The 21,148-nt window shown below is 32.7% G+C and overlaps 1 protein-coding gene and 1 non-coding gene across 5 annotated transcripts in view; both read left to right on the forward strand.

The window, feature by feature from the left end:
* Pde8 (Phosphodiesterase 8) overlaps nt 1–21,148 on the forward strand; it is a 235,178-nt gene that overhangs the window by 81,678 nt on the left and 132,352 nt on the right. The window lies entirely within an intron of this gene.
* On the forward strand, nt 10,738–10,841 carry LOC143201819 (U6 spliceosomal RNA). The gene has a single exon (XR_013007027.1). It is a non-coding gene; the product is annotated as a U6 spliceosomal RNA (small nuclear RNA).

A 21,148-nucleotide genomic window follows, 5' to 3' on the forward strand; every position in this document is an offset into this window, starting at 1 on the left:
TTTCTTTCTGGCGTTGAAGCGAGGAATTTCGATTGCACAACAATCCCCGAGAATTAATATAATCGGACGACGATCCAAATGTAACTCGTCGAGAACTTGTATATCAGAAGGACGATTGATGTTCTGGATAATGAAGAAATCCAGAATACGTGGAGTGCCCCGTTGGCCAATAGCGGGGTGGCTTATTACGGCTCATCCGGCAGGGCGCGACCAACCTCTAGGTTTGCGCTCAGTGCTGCGATATCGTTACTTGCTCGATTTGCGCGCTCGCAATCCCACATGGGATGGTGGGTGTTGAAATCTTCACCGATTATTTTTGAAGTTGGGCCGTCGAAGAGCGTTTTGACGGGAGACGAGAGAATATTTCCTGTATATGGAGGTGATCACGATTGGACGATCCTGTATTTCTACCTGGATAGAGGTGGATTCGATATTTGATGACGATACAATTGAAGGCAGAACGTTGTGTTTGATTCCCTTTTTGACTAGGATAGCATTTACGCCACCGCGAGTTGGTACACGGTCATTCCTGTAAACCGTGTAGTTTAGAAGGGGAAAACGATGAGAGGGTTTTAGGATAGTCTCCTGGATAAGTGCTATATCGATGTCTGAAGACGAAAGAATTAGTTCCAGCTCCACTTTTTTATCTCGTAAGCTGTTGGCGTTCCACGACATGATTTTTACGGTGAACCCGTAATCTCACGTAAACAAATGGAAGCCTTTCACACTCGCCGATATGTTGGTATGGTGTAGTTGCCAGCACCGACATGTCGGTGGGCAGCAATCGGTCCACTCGTTACGGTACAGAGTTATTTTTAAGGTTAAAAGAGGAAAGTGTCTAGCTTTAAATGTAATATTGTAACACCAATTGAATTAGTAGAATTAAAGTCTTCTATATGGGGCGATACTAATGAAAATGACAAAAAAATACGGTGCTGTGTCGGTGCCGAAAACCCATTCAAAATTGTTCCTTTATTTTAACTGTTTCTAAACACGATAAATATCTCCAATCTCTATATCTAATATCTAATTCTGAACTATTCAATACGTTCACTTTAAAATACGTTCTGAACTATTCAATACGTTTACTATAAAATTAAAATTTAAAGTTTTTCTTTGTATTATTTATTAATCATTTAGAAAATATGGAGTCAATATAGTGTTGCTGATACATTTATATATTTCCTGTTCAAAATATTTCATTGAAAAAGTTATCACCATCCAAATTATGCGCAAACTTGCCCAATAAATCATCAAACGTAAATAAATTTTCATCGCAATATTTACTTATCTTGTCATTCCAGTACGGTTACAGTTTATTCTTGGGCGCGTATGCTGCCGGCTTCTCTATTCAATGACTTTTCTTTGATGTATTCCCTCGGTCTGGTTTAATATTTTATTGAAAATACACCATGTAAATGAGATGTCATGTCGTAAGACGTACACGTAAGCGAGAGTGATCGAAAACGTTTCCGTTGAACTTGATCTTTTTCTGACATTTATCGATTGGAAATTGGTGGGTTGTTACGGTGACATTCCGAAGAAGATTTTAAATATTAACCTAGTTTCATATGTTGTTATAATTTTTGTGATTCGAGTTTTTTTATGTGCGGTTAAATTTAAACCCACTGCCTAAACTAAAAATTGTATTTAAATAAAATAATTTAACATCTTAAATAAATAAATACAGAGAATAAAATAAAGGGGTGTTGGCCACCGAAAAAAATCGATATTTCGATTTGCAATTTGCTCATTTTATAGACTAATACCAAATGCTATACCAGGCCAAAAGTTTGTGACATGTCCAAGAGTAACGTAGGGCAATATTTCTTTTCCTCGAATGCATTTTCAACGACCGCTGTTACTCTGTAACAATAAATGACAAAATAAATAAAGCAAATTCTAAGCTTTCGTTCAATAAGTCTTGCAATTCATCACCTCCGCACTTCTTTGGTCCCCCGGGCCGTTATTTTTTATTGACACCATTGACATCAGATTACCACTTTCAAATCACTGAAACCAAAACCGCCAATTGGATATGACTGAACAGCATCACCGAAAATTCCTTATTTGATGGACTTCGGAAACAGATTTCTTGAAATCAAAAACGAAGGTAATGAATGTCGAAATTCGAATTTTGAGAATTCCATGATCAGTGTCAGTATGCATTGAATATCACAATATTAAATTGTTGTTTTGGGTAGAGGATTGTTAAAACAATCGAATTTGATAGTTAGGTTATGTTGTTATGTTAAATTGATACTTCACATTTTCCCTAATAGATATCGCCAGTTAAAATACATCCAAGCATGTAATATTATATCAAATAATAATAATAATAACTACCTACAGATAAATTCATTTTGAGTTATGTACAATATCGCTACTTGTATATCGCTTGCAAAGAAAATATTATTGTTTAAGTATGTTGTTTACTTTTTATATTTGCTTTCGAGATATGCAATCAAATATCTTAAGAATGTTTTATATTATAGTTGATAAAAGTCATTGATTAATAATATAATAAGATAATGTTAATAACATAAAACCATTCAATGTCCATTTAAATTTCAAGTCGTTTTATTTTAAGTCGTTATTTTTTAAAATATTTAAAGAGTATTGATATCTTTTGGGCCAATATATCAAAATGTTTATATTTTCTTAAATATATCGATATATCTTTTATAAATTATTGCTATTTTTCGTAGTTGTCGCAAAAATAAATATCGATATTGTTTTCTCTCCAATATATCGATATATTTATTTAAATGTCGGGAACGATATTAAAAACTATCGATATTTTGTTCGTCCACAACCACAAACGTTTCGATTATCAATTAAGTGAGAACACAAGGCATAATTGTATCAATTTTCTATACGTAGATAAGGGACCGCAATAACTTTATTGTTTTGTAGATTACTGATGCGAACGTCACTTGTTTTGTTTCATTAAATCCGAATACAGATCGGCGTTTGTGCGTGCGTATGTATATGTATGTATGTTAAAGATAATGTAGCACCTGGGTGCAAATATAAGACTCACAGATTCGGCAAATACATTCGAATTTTGGTCAAATAAATAGCGTGTTAATTTTAGTCACATGAGTTTATAGAAAGACAGATATTTCTTGTGTTCGGTAATATCTTGATCAAATTCGAGTTTAGGTTTGTTTAAAATGTTGAAACTGTATAGCCAGCTTATTCCAATCAATATATATATATATATATATATATATATATATATATATATATATATATATATATTATGTGTTTGGTGCTATTGAGCCACTGATGCCAAATAAATCACTATGGTAATTTACACGGTTGAACAGTACATTATAGACGCTCCAGTGGAGCTATGGACGATCTAATCCAGTTTTTCCTGTGGGATTTCCTGAATTTTACTAACAAACTAAAATTTTGCTCTATTTATGTGGCTTTGTAAGGTCATTTGGTCAAGATTTTGTTATGAATATGCCGGCGGCAGACATGAACCGATCAAATAAAAGCTTATAATGTTTTTAGTACTCCACAATCAGCTTGTTTCATTTATTTTCAATAACCTTAGATTTGCCCTTTTTGAAAAACTCTTATATATCATTATATCAGTTCAAATACAAACAGAAACAGATACAGCCTTTTTTTCCTACAAAAAGACATTTATTGAGAGAAGTTGACACAAAATACATTAATCAACATATTTTCCATCGTTTTCTATAAAATTTTGCTATACGGTTTCGATAGAACGATGTTGGTTTGGCAGTGATCCAATCATTGATACATTTCGCACTTCTACGCTAACCAACAGCAGTGATATTGAGAAGGCACTGTGTCTAGTGATTGTAGGTCGTCTAGTCGGTGTATGTTAGAACTTCCCATTCGAGCTGCGATACCTTCACAACTCGTGCGTTACACGTTGCGAACATTGTCCGTTATTCGTTATTGCTGGTCTTTTTTGTAACAATACGTAGTTCAATGTTTGTTCAATTGAGTTTCATTAGTTCACGCATATGTTTATTAATGGATTAATGTTTCACTTCCAATATCCCTCCATCCATCATTCTTCATTTCTTCTTAATTCCGGAGTACTTTGGGAGGTATAGCTTTAATTGCTTCAAATTATGCCGTGACAGTGAAGCAATCATACACGGTAATATCAAATATTTTTAACAAAAAAATTGAACCGACTTGAAAAAATAAATAAAGAACTCACTAAAAATTAAAAAAGTCAAATTTCGATTTCTAACACAAAAAAACGTTTCAAAATAAAATATGTACTTAATAATTGTTGTAATAACTAAATAAAAATAAACAAAATACCCATTTAACTTATCCACTACACGTATTTTATATTCTACTATATACACACATTTTAGTTCATACCTACCCGAACCTATTTATCTATTTACAATATTATTTTAACTACTACCAACTAATCACTTTGAAGTCGGTACGAGTAACAATTTAGATTTGTTTTGTTCGTAATTTTTTGCATATGTCACAAAATTATATTATTATTTTTGTATTGGTTGGGCTCGTCACCAACTTCAAACTGACCAGTTGGTAGTAAATCAAATAATCTAGATCATACGTTAAATGCCTTAATGATGTTTCATGATGAAATATGTTAAATTGCGTTAAAATTAGCAATAAATAAATTTAGACATATTATCGAAGACATTATTCCAAGCCGTTAGCAATAAAATGGACGTAAAAATCGATATTCTAGATTCGCTAATGACGGATGATACCTGTTAAATCCCCATCGTGTATACGACGAAAGAAAATAAAATTTCAGTAAAATTTGAGCCATCGTTTATGTTATGTTTTCGGTGTTTACGTGGTCGGCAATAAAACGTGTTGATATGCGATGGTATTTCTGGAAATTTTCAATTTTTCGGAAATTTTCTTCGATTAATTTTACAGGCGCCTATTTAATGTATTAATGGATAGACCTAAGTCTTGTAAATATTTCATCAACTATTCCTTAATATATGTAGTGAAAGCCTCTAGTATGTAATACACATACGCGCTCATTCACGCATTCGTTGCTTGGTTTGTTGTTTAGTTTAGTATCGCTTATTCTTATTATATAACGGATGAAGATACTGATTACCAAATATTGACACAGAATTATATTGATAACTATATATGTAGCTGTTTTTGTTATTTTGGAGCTGTATTCAGTTAAACTGGTATAACCCACTGTAACACTTCAATAATTGATGTAAATTAGGCATGAGTTTTTGCGAGGTTACAAATTAAAACTCTAATACTTTGAACAGTTTGCTTATTGTAAAAAAATATTTTAATTTTGACATTAAAATTATTATTTGCTCCTAAAACATTATTTTTACAGTCGGGACATCAAAAAGGTTTAGTTTAGTCTCGGTGGACATTGCGAATGGGTTTTTTACATGTACCGCACGATATTTTAGTCTTTGTGTCCCTGATGTTTATGACATAAAAGCTGCATCTTCGATTTTCATAATATTAAATCTCTCTAGCAGGATTTTCTTGAATCGTGACATTGCTCTTCTCAAGAAATAAATCTATTTCAGTTGTTACAGTTTTGTGAAAGTTATTGCTATTTTGTTTGCAGTTTAGAACGTTTGGGAGAACAAGTTCTTGTGCTAAGTTTTGTATAAAAAATTTGTTGTCTAATTTGCTCATCAAATTTCCTATTGGGAGAATTTTTTGTAAATATGATATAGGTATTCGGTGCAGTCATATCGATAATTTCCATAAAAAACCTATATAGCCATCTTGTAGATGAACGAACACATGAATATTCTCTATATCCCACAATGAGGCATACATTGTGCGCGTAGGATTTAGATAAGGTGCAGACCGTGCGGGGAAACAAAGGCACCTCACGTAATTATATTCAATTTTTCGTCGCAAATTTCAACTAAATTAAATTATTTGTTTAAGCATGGGCTTATTACGGCTTCAAGTTTTCCAAAATCAGCTCCTCAGGGGAATCTTAAACAGTCCATGGTTTATCAGAAATAATCAAAATCATAAGGAAACTGACAGTCCAGAAGTCAGTGTCCAATTTTTCATATTGTTTTCGATTATTTTTGTTGTTTACTGTGTGTCCCACTCAAAAGGTCGATTTCGCCACAGAAACCCGTGACGAATTCGTTAACCTTTCATTCAACAGACATGCCCAAATCATTGGAATGTTCGTCTCTGAATTTGCTCCATAACTGTGCTCTGGTTATCGCACCGACTAGTCGTCGCATTTGCCCTCAAACTTACATATGTCTGACTGTCAGAAGTCCAAGTCTCGGAGTCATATAGAAGAATTGGCAAGACAAGCATTCTAAAGTGCCGGATTTTAGACTTATTCTCTTTAACAAGCACCATTTTGGCGAAAAAAATTGCCACTATTTCTCTTGTATTACTAATCCCAAGTATTTGAATTGCCCTACTTGCTCCAACTTAATCCCGTTGATATTTACGATAGCAGGTGATCCATCACTTGTCAGAACTTCGATCTTTTCTTCATTAATTCTCAATCCATATGGTTCTGCAGTGCGAACCATATCATGAGGAATGCTAGGAGGCTCAACATCCGTATCAGCGAGTCTAGCGCTATCATTAGAGAACACCGACCTGATGATCTTAAGCAGTTTGCAGCGTCATGTTAAATGCCAAGTCTGTTGCAAAGCAGTGGAGAGATGAGATATCCTTGACGAACCCCGGATCGAACCTGAAATAGATTTAAATAAATCATCTCGCATTTTTGGGAAACATATTCAACTTTCAAAACTGCCGATGGTGAGGACCAGGGTATAAAAGTTGTCCTTGGTAGATTTATTTCTATCGCTCAATGTTTTAAATATTTGTCACGTTTCTATGCAGCAACTTCCAAATCTATTTTATTCAAATTTACCTAAAACATCTATCTAATTTTCGATATATCTCGATATCGATTAGTTTTGCTTGTTTTCGATCTTCTACCCTCAGTAGGTATTCGTCGGACAGCTTATATTCAATGCTTGACTCAAACTTATTATTTACAGTGAGAAAACATCTGGTGGATAATATGTGGTAACTGCAAATTAGGTAGCAATTGGTCCTGATTAAATTATAGTTAAAAAAAAGAAATAAGGTACCCTCTCTTCTAAATATTTTGCTAAATCCTTTACCATTTTCCTAATCCTCCCTGAATCTGTTGTAAAACTATCGCAGTCTTGTTGATGATTTCTTTAGAACTAAATATTTTCTTGGATTTCATAGTTTAATATTTTATTGTTAACAGTGAAATTTTTATTCTTCAGTCGTAAAAATATGCAAGAGCTTTGTTTCATAATTTGCGTTTAGAGGAAATGTCCCTAGGGATATTTCGAGAACCATAACATGAAAGAAAAACAATCAAAAACCCCTAAACATTATTTTTTTACCCTCAGTGGCTGGGTATAGTTCCTTAATCGTCCATTCCAGCCTTAATGGCATCGTAAACTTTATTTGCTGACTGGAACTGAGGGTCTCCATTATTATAAACATGTTATTGCCCACCAATTTTGGTATTACATACAATATCATGGTTCGTGTGTCAATTGGAATCTTTTTCCGAGTGGAATTACAATTTATGAAGATATTTCTTATTTGTATAGTATTAATTACTCTATGTAACACAATTTTTCTAACATAAATAAGATTGCGTGTTTTGAATTCCTTATTCTATTGTTAAAAATATTATTTATTGGTTGTCGTTTCATACATCAAAAGCTGTATTACTCCACAATAGTAGTCGATATCCTTTACAATACCTATTGCATATTCAGTGATTTTAACGCAAGAAAATATTAAATTAATTATGGACTTAATCAAATACAAAGAATACAACTGGAAAGGAAGTTGTTTGTGTATTTCTTGGACTATTAGGAGATTTCACGAAATATTGTTGTTTTATCTGTTTGTGGAATAGTGGAGACACCAAAAAGACTATGAAGTTAAAGGTTGCCCAAAAAGAACTCTCTTTGCTTGTGGTAAATCAAACGTAATGGTAAAGGATTTTTGTATTTAAAAACTGTTTTCTCCAAATCTTACCGTGAAAGAGTTGGCGGCTTGGTGATCTCTAAGGAAGCTATTCATGGATTTTTAGGAAATGCTAAAAACTCGGTATTTGAGTTTTTAGTGAATGACTTGTTATAAAAATTTAAAAGGATGGGGTGCACAGTGTCTTTAAAAATATATTTCTTGTATTCTCATTTCGATTTTTCTCCCCTAATCTGGTGAAGTGAGTGAGTGACGAACAAGGTGAATGCTTTCGTCAGGATATAAAACAGATAAGAGAGTTATCAAACATCAGCAGTTATAATTTTGTTACAAAAAGGCGATTTAATTTTCACACAGTGTTATCAATATTAAATTTTGTTTGATTCAATTGGAAATTCGTGATTTTAAGCCATGTCACATAAAAATTAAAGTATAACGAATAATTCTTTTTCTATTTCGCATCATATAAAACCTTAACAACATAATAAGGTAAAAAATGTTATTATTGGGAATATCAAAGTTCTATATATTTTAGAATTTGTTACTAAAACTGATAATAAATGTTTAATTACTTCTAGAGAATATAAAGTTTTATATTTTTTCTAAATTTTGTCATTAAAACTGATTTTTTGTCAGATGGTACACAGAAGGTTAATAGAATGTGTAGGGTTTTGAAACAAAAACAAGCAAAACAAAAAATAAGTATCAATATTTTATTTTAAGAAAGATAATTGGCCCCTTTGATTGATTTTGTTCCAAAATAAATGTGATCCGTAATTATAGACACTTCACTATTTCAAAACCTTTTATTTCAGATATAAATGCCTTCCATTTTTCACATGTAGTTAACACACATAATTTGAACAGAAAATAGCTTGAAATTAAATACAGAACCTCATATTTCAAGGATGCTACTATTTGTATCGGAATCGGTAATTGTGAAATGCTTAAGGAGAATATTCGAGTTATGTCATCGAGCACCTGCTGCAAAGCAGACCGGCTTGACCATACATCAAATCAAAACAGATTTCGGAATCAACGCGTATATACGTACTAACAATGTAAAATGGTTTTGATGCGTTACCTGCTTTATTACGCGTTCTTGTTAAAATAATGCCGATATTTCTATTGCTGTATTAAATTTACTGTATCTACTATTAAAATTAACATTCTTATTCAATTAATATGGCATATTAATATTTTCTTATGGCTACATTTGCTGAAGATACTGCGATTATAGCTGTCGGAGGCAATAGTGAAGAAACCTCACGAAAATTACAACAGGCAAGTGACAATATAAAAAATTGGACACAAAACTTGGAAAATAAGAATTAATAAAAGTAAATCTGTACATGTGCAGCTTACCTATAAAAAGACCATACAAGCACCAATAACATTAAATAAAATTATCATTCCATATAGCAACAACGCTAAATATCTCGAAATGAATATCGATGCAAAACTTCGCTGGAAAGAACATGTAAAGAAGAAAAGAAAAGAGCTGGAATTGAAATATAGGGAAGTGTACTAGCTAATTGGAAAAAAATCACAATTATCAGTGCATAATAAATTGCTATTATATAAGCAAATACTGAAACCTATATGGACATACGGAGTTCAATTATGGGGATGTTCTGCAAAGAGTAACATAAATAAAATACACATTTTTCATAACAAAGTCCTGAGAGGTATTGTGGGCGCACCCAAATACTATAGGACTGATTACCTATATCGAGACCTTCAGATACCCACAGTCAATCAAGAATCAAGAGAACTGCAAGGGGGCATGAGGAATGACTCCATTCTCATACGAATATTAAAATATTGCAATTTTTGGATACCACCAGAGCAGGACACAGTCTCAAAAGAATCAAACCCTCTGAATTTGTGTAGTGTTATGTAATGAGGTGTAGTAAATAAAATATACAGCAGTGACATATATAAACATTGTTTCACCAATACAACTAACATTATTTGACAAATTATAGCTCAGAGGGAAACGACTAGTAACAATGTATTAATTAAATAATAATAAAAAAAGTATTTTCTTATTCAATAAATTCCGAAACAACTATCACATTGCTAAAAGGTTTTTTGGTTATTGATTGAGTAAATATCTTGTTTAAATAAAGTAAGTGTAATTTATACATTATGAGTGATGCGATATTGCATATAAGTTCTTTGAATATAGTATTGTAGGAATGTTCGTCGGGTCGGTCAGTCGGTCGAAATGTGTGGCTGCCGCTGCGATTATTTGTCACTCACTACTATTTTTGGAAGGAATTTTCACGAGAACTGAAAACACTGGTTGAAGAAATACTGTTTATTTCAATGTTAAAGGATACATGTGGTCGACGGGAGAATTGAAAGGATATTAGGTTAGGTAGAGGAAGTACGGTAGCGCTGTGGAAGTGACGGTATTACAAGAGATATACTATTACAAGAAAAGAGAGCGAGACGTCGTCGTGATGGTCTTTTATAGCCTGGAACTGCATGGTATCAATCCACCGGCGTTGCCAACCTTTGTACTTCTTATTGGTGAATTCGTGGTGGCCTAAAGGGTCGTGGCGGTCGCCACAGTATGTTAAGCATATGTCTTTATTGTTTGTCAATAAAGGTATTCGTCTATATTAAATTATTTATTTTTTACAGTTACTCACAATAATATACAATATCAACATCTTTACTTATATCATTAAACTTGTAAGATTTTGTTACTAACAGATGGTATTCGCTTCGGCGGTACATATACTAAAATTTTAATGATACAGAGAAGAGCATGACCTCTGCGCAAGGATGAGACGCAAAATCGTGAAGCGTTCCACATTTTTAGTTCCTCATCTTACCGTCAGACGAATGGAGTTCCACAGGGCTCTTGTATCAGTCCATTATTCTTTATCATTGCTATAAACTCGATTAATCAGGTCATCCCATCACATATCAATGCTCGGATTTATGCTGACGATGCTATTATCTACCATAGGAACTCAGATCACAAATATAGCCAGCATCTCCTACAAATTGGCTTCAATAAATTACCAGATTGGGCCAATCATAACGGACTAAAATTCTCAGCCGAAAAATCTCAAAATGTTCTCTTTTCTAGACGAAAAATTTGCCCACGTATGATTGCACTAACGGTGAACAGCAATAATTTAATAAACAAAGCCGAACATAGATTCCTTGGACTAATATTCAAACACAAATTAAACTGGATCTCTCACATGGACTACATACAGGGAAAATGTTTGACAGACTTTCTAAATTACATAAATTCAATTACAATTACCACTACTCTACGACTCTGTCTAATCACTATTGGGGTGCTCATACATAAATAAAGCTCTAATCAGAAGTAGACTAGATTATGGAATCCAATGCTACATAACTGGAGCTCCCTCTTATGTAAGGAGACTGGATCCAATCCAAAATGCTGCTTTGAGAGTTATACTGGGAGCATTCCACACTAGTCCGGTTTTGAGTCTTCAATGTGAAGCAGAAATTCCATCGCTTGGTTCACGGCGAGAGTTCCTTCTCATGGACTATGCCAACTCCCTCAAATTTCATTCAGAATTAAGAGAATTGACCTATTTCTTTTCCAATAATTTAGGCAATAACACTACAATTAAAAAGCATAAATGTCCATCTTCAGTATATCGTAGAATTCGCAATCGACTTAAATCAACAATCCCTGCAGCCAAAATAACCTCGGCTATACCACCATGGCAGTGTTCCAAAATATATATGGACCTATCCATGAAGCTACTAAATAAAGAATATATTAAACCCTCCATAGTAAAACAGCTTTTCGCCGAAACACTTGAGTAGAGTTATCCAAATCACCTTAGTATTTATATGGACGGTTCTAAACGGGACGATTTCGTGGGTGCTGCATACACATCAAATATATTAGAGGAGCACTTTTGCCTTCCTACTATTACCAGCTTTTTCTCCGCGGAGCTTTACAAGGCCCTATCTGCTTAGGAAAGATCAGTATTGGACGGGCCAATACTTTTAATATCAGATTCAATGAGCTCTTTGGAGAGCCTGATTTCAGTGAGAACAGTCCACCATCTCGTTATATCCATCAGAGGGCTACATACAAAACTAGAGAGTAGGGGAGTGAGGATTAATTATTTTTGGGCCCCCTCTCATAGGGGAATATCCGGAAACGAAAGAGCTGACTATCTGGCGAGCAGAACAGACAATTCAACTAGAATAAATGAACTATTTAGCAGGGAAGACGCTAAAACACACATAGGGACCCCATATAGAGGACTGGATCAACTAAAAGGGTCCCATATTTATATATATATATATATATATATATATATATATATATATATATATATATATATATATATATATATATATATATATTTTGTTAGTTTACCATTATATACCGTATGTTATATAATTATTATATACTTTTTTTATATATTTTAAAGTCTCCTTTTACCAACTATGGGTTTATCTAGACCTTATGGAAGTTTAACGTGGGCTCCGAACCACTGTCCTCAGCATTAAGCCTACCGACTGGCGAGGGACTAACTTTAGAAATCATCCCAGAAGACATCCGGTCTTAACCAGCCTGGTTACTGGCGTGACTGGGATCATTTTGCTTGTCGGATTTTATAGTCTTGCCTAGGACAATCACAAATTTTAAATAATCACAAACGTAAATTTATGACCATGCCCCAGCAGGATTCGAACCCGCGGCTATCGCAACAGTAGGAGGACCGTCCCATCGCCTTTACCACCGCGCCACCAAGCCGGAATTATATACTTATTATATACTTTATTTAAGAAAGTTTTATTGACAAAATTAAACACAAACACAACAAAATTTTACATATTATTAACAAACAATAAATTCATTTTTCGTACTTCTAAAAATAATAAAATCCATATAAATATCTATATGACTATGATTAAAAATCTTAAATATCAAGGTAAATTAAATAGTAATTATAATTCTTTATTTCTTTACATATAAACTACGTAGATCACGTCTAAGACTTGTTTATAACACTGTTATATAAAATCATATCTTTTTACATCCCAAAAAACATGTTCCTTCGTCTTATATTACTACAATGACTGAGATTAATCTCTCACTATCAACTTTCTTATTTTTCCTAGGGTATCCTATAATATTAAATACACTGGCTGAGATTTATGTTGATTATATATCGTAAATTTACTTTATTATTATTAGAACTATGTTGTTAAATATTCTTGATTGTTTTCTTATTAAATGCTTTGATCAGATCTCGGTCAAATTTATTTATAATATAACAGGTCAGTTGAAAAGTCCCCGGCCCTCCAACGTTTCGATACCATTTTTGTAGTATGACTTGTCCTTTGCTTCAAAACAGACCTCAGTTTTGGCGATCACTACCTCTTCATTCGACGAAAATTTCTTCCAAGCAAGCATTCTTTTGAGATCTGAGAACAGGAAGTAGTCGCATAATTTAATGTTTTCGTAGGTAACATGGTTATGGACGTCCATTGCGTTCACCGCCTTCGGTGCTCATTTCACCACGTCTAAACTTAGCATACCAATCCTTGATGGTTGATTTTCCAGGGGCAGTGTCCGGAAATTCGGCATCAAGGCAAGTTTTTGCTTCAATTATATTTTTTCCCTTCAAATACCAATATCTTATCAACACACGAAATTCCTTTTTATCTATTTTTTTCACAATAACAAAAGTTGCTTCACTCAGAATGCTATAATTCACAAACTAATGATCCGACAGCTGTCAAATTTATACACGCATTTTTTGAGGGCTAACTGAAAAATATATTGATTTAATTCTAGTAGCGCCATCTATGTGTCTGGCCGGGGACTTTTCAATGCAATATATATATATATATATATATATATATATATATATATATATATATATATATATATATATATATATATATATATATATATATCTATATATGTATGTATATATGTATGTGTGTATGTATATATATATGTATATATATGTATATATGGGCAAGTTACGACAGAAAAATATTCCATATACGCCTATTGATTTAGTAATACTTTCGCGCGTATACGCATCGTGGATAAAAAAAAGCCTTTCGGCTGAATATTCAAGAGGTCACGTAGAGTGAAAACGTTGATATAGCCGAAGAGACGATACAAAAATAGACTTAATTCGGTCTAATGGATAGAGAGACAGTACCAAGGAAATTGAATCTGGCTCATCCATCTATTTTCCTTAAACAGTCAAGTATTTTGAGTATATCAAAGCCAACAAATCAATGAAACATCCATTTGTCTCGGTATATAAATAGAATAGGTTCGCTTTGGCATATACTGTGATACAGGATAAGCTTGTAGGCTATCTGGATGGAGATTAGATTGTTCACACTTACAGAATGGAAATAGAAATATCTTTTTACAGATATACAAATATATTTTGTGCACTGTTTCTGTTACCACCACAGTTATTACTAAACTTTTATAGCTCGGATAACAATACGTCTTCTAAGCAATGAACTCGCAATGATTACAGTTTTTTAAGTAAAATCAGACATATTGAATGCAATAAAAATCTTAATTGTTTTAGTTTCACTTCAAACTAATTTTCTGGTTATAATGGGAATTTAATTCTCCAAGTGACCAAAACCTTAAATACAACAAAACATTTACTAAAACGATCTAAAAGGCATCTTTTAAGACGTGGTATCGCAAATCTATATATATAAAAATGAAAATGCTGGAAATTAAATAAAAACAACTATTTTGTTTTTTCTTTCACGTATCCCCCGTCTTTCTGAAATCAAATAGAAAGAATAGTTTAAAATGAATAACTGATTAGAATTTTTATATCTTTATTCTCAAGAGGTAAAAAATAAACTTAATTTTAGCTAACTACAGTTGTTAACTATCAAATTATTTTTATGTAGATTAACTACAGTTGTTAACTCATGCTAATAACTCATAACTGTCATGTATATGTATGTTATCTTTATATAGATTGATAAATCTTAAGTTTTGACACAAATTAAATTTCTGAATGCAATCATAATATTTGAGATTTAACATTGACATTTGACTATCAGCTAATATGTCTTTTGGTCACAAATTAAATTTCTAAGCTCTACCATAATATTTAACATTTGAAAATCAACTAATATGTCGATCGATACCTCAGACAAAGAGTTCATCCTTCTATTCTTTTGAGTGACGATTACCGCTACGTGCGCGAGAACTTTCTTAACTTGTGTGATCTCTATGTGATAGTGACACTTTACTGCTATGTGTGCGAGAAATTTTCTCACTCTGATTAATTACAATTTACGATGCCAAGGAGAAGAGGACCTTACTTAGGTCATCGCAGTCAATCAACTGTGCGAAGAGCTACCTCACGTGTTAACCGCACTGATGACCAGAGAGAGAGACAGAACAAGAAAGTAGTCGTATAGCGTCGTAGTCGTAAATAGACAGAATTGCGTTCTTTAGAGAGTGACAATGAACGATTTTTAATATATAAATAAATCAATTTTTTAGCAAATAAGAAACTAAAATAACTAATATACTTAGATCTTAAAGAATATATTAAACAACTTTTATATTTCTACATCATATATATATGAACTATTTTCTAAGTTACTATATATATATATATATATATATATAATCTAGACAGCAACATTTACAATTATTTTTGTATTGACTGTTGCTAATTTTCTCTATTAAATAATTAACAATTATATTACCTCAACGAAGTTTTGTAAACAAAAAATTTGTCTAAAAATTACCTAACCACAACTCTGGCCTGTATACAAGGCGTTGCTGTGAAATTTGTCAAGCTAGTTTCGAGTGAATGCGTATGAGCAGCCCGCAGACCGGCTTTTACTATCTTCTTTTAACAGATTAGTGATTATTAACTTCATTAAGAGTTAAAAGGAATACAAAAAATATAAAAGTCATTCAGTCACTGTTTTTTATATCTTTATTAGCGATATATTAGTATTGCATGCTTATTTTTAATACAGTTCTATTGTAGATACTAGAACTTGTTTTCCTCTGTCTTATTGTATATAATATCTCTTGTGTACACGACAATATGTATCCTTGTTATCTTTATTTCATCTAGATCTAGAATGTATAAGTATATATTTCCCTGCAACGAAACTTTTTATCTCAATATATATCCTTGATTGGATGTAGTTAATTCTTTAATATTGTAGTATATTAACACGCAGTTTTGCTACGTTTGTACGTCAGGCAGGAATGGAGTTTACAATCAAAATAATCCTGTTTAATGCTCGGCAAACTGACGATGATGCTGTCATATGGCTTTTTGAAAAGTTCCTTCAAGATACATTAGTCTTATACAATCTTATCGTTCCTACAGATAAGATAGCATTTATACGTAATTATTTTGCTATGTGCGTAGCGATTTTAATGATGTATTAGGTCGGGATGATTTGGTTTTTAGTAACATTACGTGTACAGTTTTGTGTACATTAGATTATTGCAATTAAAGTATTTGCAAAAGTTGATTATTAAAAATTTGCTTGTTTATTATGGTCTTAAATATATGGGTATAATGTTATTTTGGCAGAGAGAGTCTTTTTGTTATTGTAAATATCTCAGGATGGCCTAATACCTAAGTTATCATTTTATCATTATAATAATGTCATAATATGGAAGTTTCAGTTCATTGTTAGATATCAGTTGTGGTTTAACTAACGGAACAACATATGTACGAGATACTACTAGTACCAAAAACTGAATATAGTAGGTTCCTCACAGATAGCGAGGAACTCAACTTCTTGCTACATTGGTCACATATCTGTGTAGCTTATTTCCCCCCGTTAGCGAGAATACTTGAAACAGGTCAATTAAAACGTCCCCGGCCTATCACAGTAAAATACATTTTTTTGGGAAAATTATTTTTTTATTCAACATAATTCCCTTCAAGGGTGTTACACTGATTATAGCGACCCTCCAACTTTTCGATACCATTTTTGTAGTACGATTTGTCCTTTGCTTCAAAATAGGCCTCAGTTTCGGCGATCGCCTCTTCATTGGACGAAAATTTCTTCACAGCCAGTATTTCTTTCAGATCTGAGAACAGGATATAGTCGCTGGGGGCCAGATCTGGAGAATACGGTGGATGAGGATGCAATTCGAAGCCTAATTCATGGATTTTTGCCATCATTTTCACTGACTTGCAACACGGTGCATTGTCTTGGAATAAAGCAGCATCTTCTTTTTCTTGAAATGCGATGATGGTCCTTTAATTTTCAAGGTAGTCAATGAAAATTATTCCATGCGCATCCCAAAATACAGACGCCATAACCTTGCCAGATGACTGTTGCGTTTTCCCAACCACTTTGCACAGAGCTTTCTCACACCCAAACATTTGTGAATGATATGATATACACGTTCAGTTGATATTTTTAGAGTGTCTGCAATTTCATTCAATTTCAATTTACGGTCATTCAAAATCATTTTGTGGATTTTTTAATGTTTTCGTCGGTAACCACCTCTTTTGGGCGTCCACTGCGTTCACCGTCTTCGGTGTTCATTTCACCACGTCTAAACCTAGCATACTAATCCTTGATGGTTAATTTTCCTGGAGTAGTGTCCGGAAATTCGGCATCAAAGCAATTTTTTGCTTCAACTATATGTTTTCCCTTCAAAAAGCAATATTTTATCAACACGCGAAATTCCTTTTTATCCATTTTCTTCACAATAACGAAAGTTGCTTCACTCAAAATGCTATAATTTACAAACTAATGATCAGACAACTGTCAAATTTATACATGCATCTTTTGAGAGTTAGGGCTGACTAAAAAACAAATGGATTTAATTCTAGTAGCGCCATCTATATGTCAAGCCGGGGACTTTTCAATTGACCTGTTATACTATGTGCATGAAATTAAGGTTTTACTAACAACGAAGTTGTTCGTTAATGATGTTGATGAAATCTGGCGTGAAGCGCAAGTTGATTGCGAAATAAAAGCGGAATCGTCGATTTTGATTGATTATATTGCGAATCAGATCTCATGTGCGATAGCGCTATATTCGCTGATAAGGACGTTGAGGCTTCTAGCATTCTTCATGATATAACTCGGAAGTCATTTCTGCATCATATAGTGACGGGTGATGAAAAGTGGGTTTTGTTCGAAAACCCTAAGCGCTTTTGCGGTCATCATCAATCATGGTTATCACCTGGCTAAGCCGAATCGACTCCAAGGCCAAATCGTTTTGAACGCTGTGTTTGATGGGAACTATCTAAAAACCGTTAATAATGAACCATGAATTTATCGAAAAATTTATCGAACATTTTGGCGCTCCAGCACTACCTTTCACAACAAAAGTTTGATACTCTCATTTACAACTATCGATAATTAGTTGAAAAAAATATCGAAAAATATCGACTAAATCTAATATCAATATAACAACAAATAACAAATTGAATAGTGTCCAAAGAGATTATAGCAATAGTGACAATGCAACAAATGACGTTTTCAAGTAATTCTGATTGAATTTTAGGAATTACTCTATGAATTGCTCTGACATGGTCTCCATAGAATATCATATAAAAGTAAAACATAGGTAGAATATACAAATGACGAGGTAATGAATGCAGAGGTGAAAAATTGGATAAAAGATATATAGAATTTTAACTAATGTAAAACAACTTAGTAACTTAGAAAAGAGTTCATATATATATGATGTAGAAATATAAAAGCTGTTTAATATTTTCTTTAAGATCTAAGTATATTAGTTATTTTGGTTTCTTATTTGTTAAAAAATTGATTTATTTATGTATTAAAACTCATTCATTGTCACTCTCTAAAGAACGCAATTCTGACTATTTACGACTACGACGCTATACGACTACTTTCTTGATCTGTCTCTCTCTCTGGTCATCAGAGTGGTTAGCACGTGAGGTAGCTCTTCGCACAGTTGATTGACTGCGACGACCTAAGTAAGGTCCTCTTCTCCTTCACATTGTAAATTGTAATTAATCAAAGTGAGAAAATTTCTCGCACACTTAGCAGTAAAGTGTCACTATCACATAAAATCAACAAAAAAAAGAGCACATAATTTAAAATGTCACTATCACAAAGGATCACCGAAGTTAAGAAAGTTCTCGCGCACGTAGCGTTAATCGTCACTCAAAAGGATAGAAGGATGCACCCTTTGTATGAGGTATCGATCGACATAGAAGATGGATCGACATATTAGTTGATTTTCAAATGTTAAATATTATGGTAGAGCTTAGAAATTTAATTTGTGACCAAAAGACATATTAGCTGATAGTCAAATGTCAATGTTAAATCTCAAATATTATGATTGCATTCAGAAATTTAATTTGTGTCAAAACTTAAGATTTATCAATCTATATAAAGATAACATACATATACATGACAGTTATGAGTTATTAACATGAGTTAACAACTGTAGTTAATCCACATATAAATAATTTGATAGTTAACAACTGTAGTTAGCTGAAATTAAGTTTATTTTTTACCTCCTGAGAATAAAGATATAAAAATTCTAATTAGTTATTCATTTTAAACTATTCTTTCTATTTGATTTCAGAACAACGGGGGATACGTCAAAGGAAAAACAAAATAGTTGTTTTTATTTAATTTCCAGCATTTTCATCTTTATATATATATATATATATATATATATATATATATATATATATATATATATATATATATATATATATATATATATATATATATATAGATTTGCGATACCATGTCTTAAAAGATGTCTTTTAGATCGTTTTAGTAAATGTTTTCTTGTATTTAAGGTTTAGGTCAATTAGAGAATTAAATTTCCATTATAACCAGGAAAGTATTTTGAAGTGAAACTAAAACAATTAAGATTTTTATTGCATTCAATATGTCTGATTTTACTTAAAAAACTGTAATCATTGCGAGTTCATTGCTTAGAAGACGTATTATCCAGATAGCTTACAAGCTTATCCTGTATACAGTATATGCGAAAGCGAACCTATTCTATTTATATACCGAGACAAATGGATGTTTCATTGATTTGTTGGCTTTGATATACTCAAAATACTTGACTGTTTAAGGAAAATAGATGGATGAGCCAGATTCAATTTCCTTGGTACTGTCTCTCTATCCATTAGACCGAATTAAGTCTATTTTTGTATCGTCTCTTCGGCTATATCAACGTTTTTACTCTACGTGACCTCTTGAATATTCAGCCGAAAGGCTTTTTTTTATCCACGATGCGTATACGCGCGAAAGTATTACTAAATCAATACGCGTATATGGAATATTTTTCTGTCGTAACTTGCCCATATTCATCAGTGAATATATTTTAGATAGTTCTATTCTTAAAGTAGGTAAAACAATTATTTGTACATTTGATATGTAATAACTGACAAGTTCCAGAATATAATTATTAGGTCATCGGGATTAAAACTTAAAATATTTTGTAAAATATGGTTAAAGGGGAACGGACGTAATATTACATATTTATCATTTTAATAGGGAGAAATACTAACTTTAATTACAATTTGAACTACTTGTACTTGTACTTGAGCTAGTTATTTTAATAATCATTTATTAACTGCAAGTTTACCAGCACACTTGGTAAATTAATGTGACGGTTCTCTTAGGCGCAGGTTCAAATCCTGCTCAAACATCATGTGATGTGATAATGTGATGTTCAGATTGGAAGCAGATGGGTGGTGGATAGATCTGAGACAAAAGTTTAAGGAACGGGAATATTATCATGGATACTAAACAACTCGTCTTTGGGTATTAATTTACTCAAAAAAGAGACCTCCCACCTCTCAATATTACTATTTTTTCTTTGGTTTGATTAAATTTAATACCGAATTCGAATACAGTTGAACTCCGTGATGGATGGCTACTTTGAAGGAGTGGTGAATTTTCCAATAGAGGAAGAGCAGATATATAATTTTTTTTCTGTATGGGGTTTTGGAGCGGATGTCGATGGTGGATCAGGATAAATTTGTTATCTTTGAATTTTTACTTTTAAGTGGATTTACAATGCAAATATGACCATCTGTAGGATGGTCACTGGGTTCCCTCCAAATTCTTGGCTCTGCAAACTTCATTGCTCTTTTTTCACCTCTGTGCCAGC

The sequence above is a fragment of the Rhynchophorus ferrugineus genome, unplaced genomic scaffold, assembly GCF_030347505.1.
Source record: "Rhynchophorus ferrugineus isolate W39M unplaced genomic scaffold, kcgeb_rfMv2 rfM8, whole genome shotgun sequence".
Lineage (NCBI taxonomy): Eukaryota > Metazoa > Arthropoda > Insecta > Coleoptera > Curculionidae > Rhynchophorus > Rhynchophorus ferrugineus.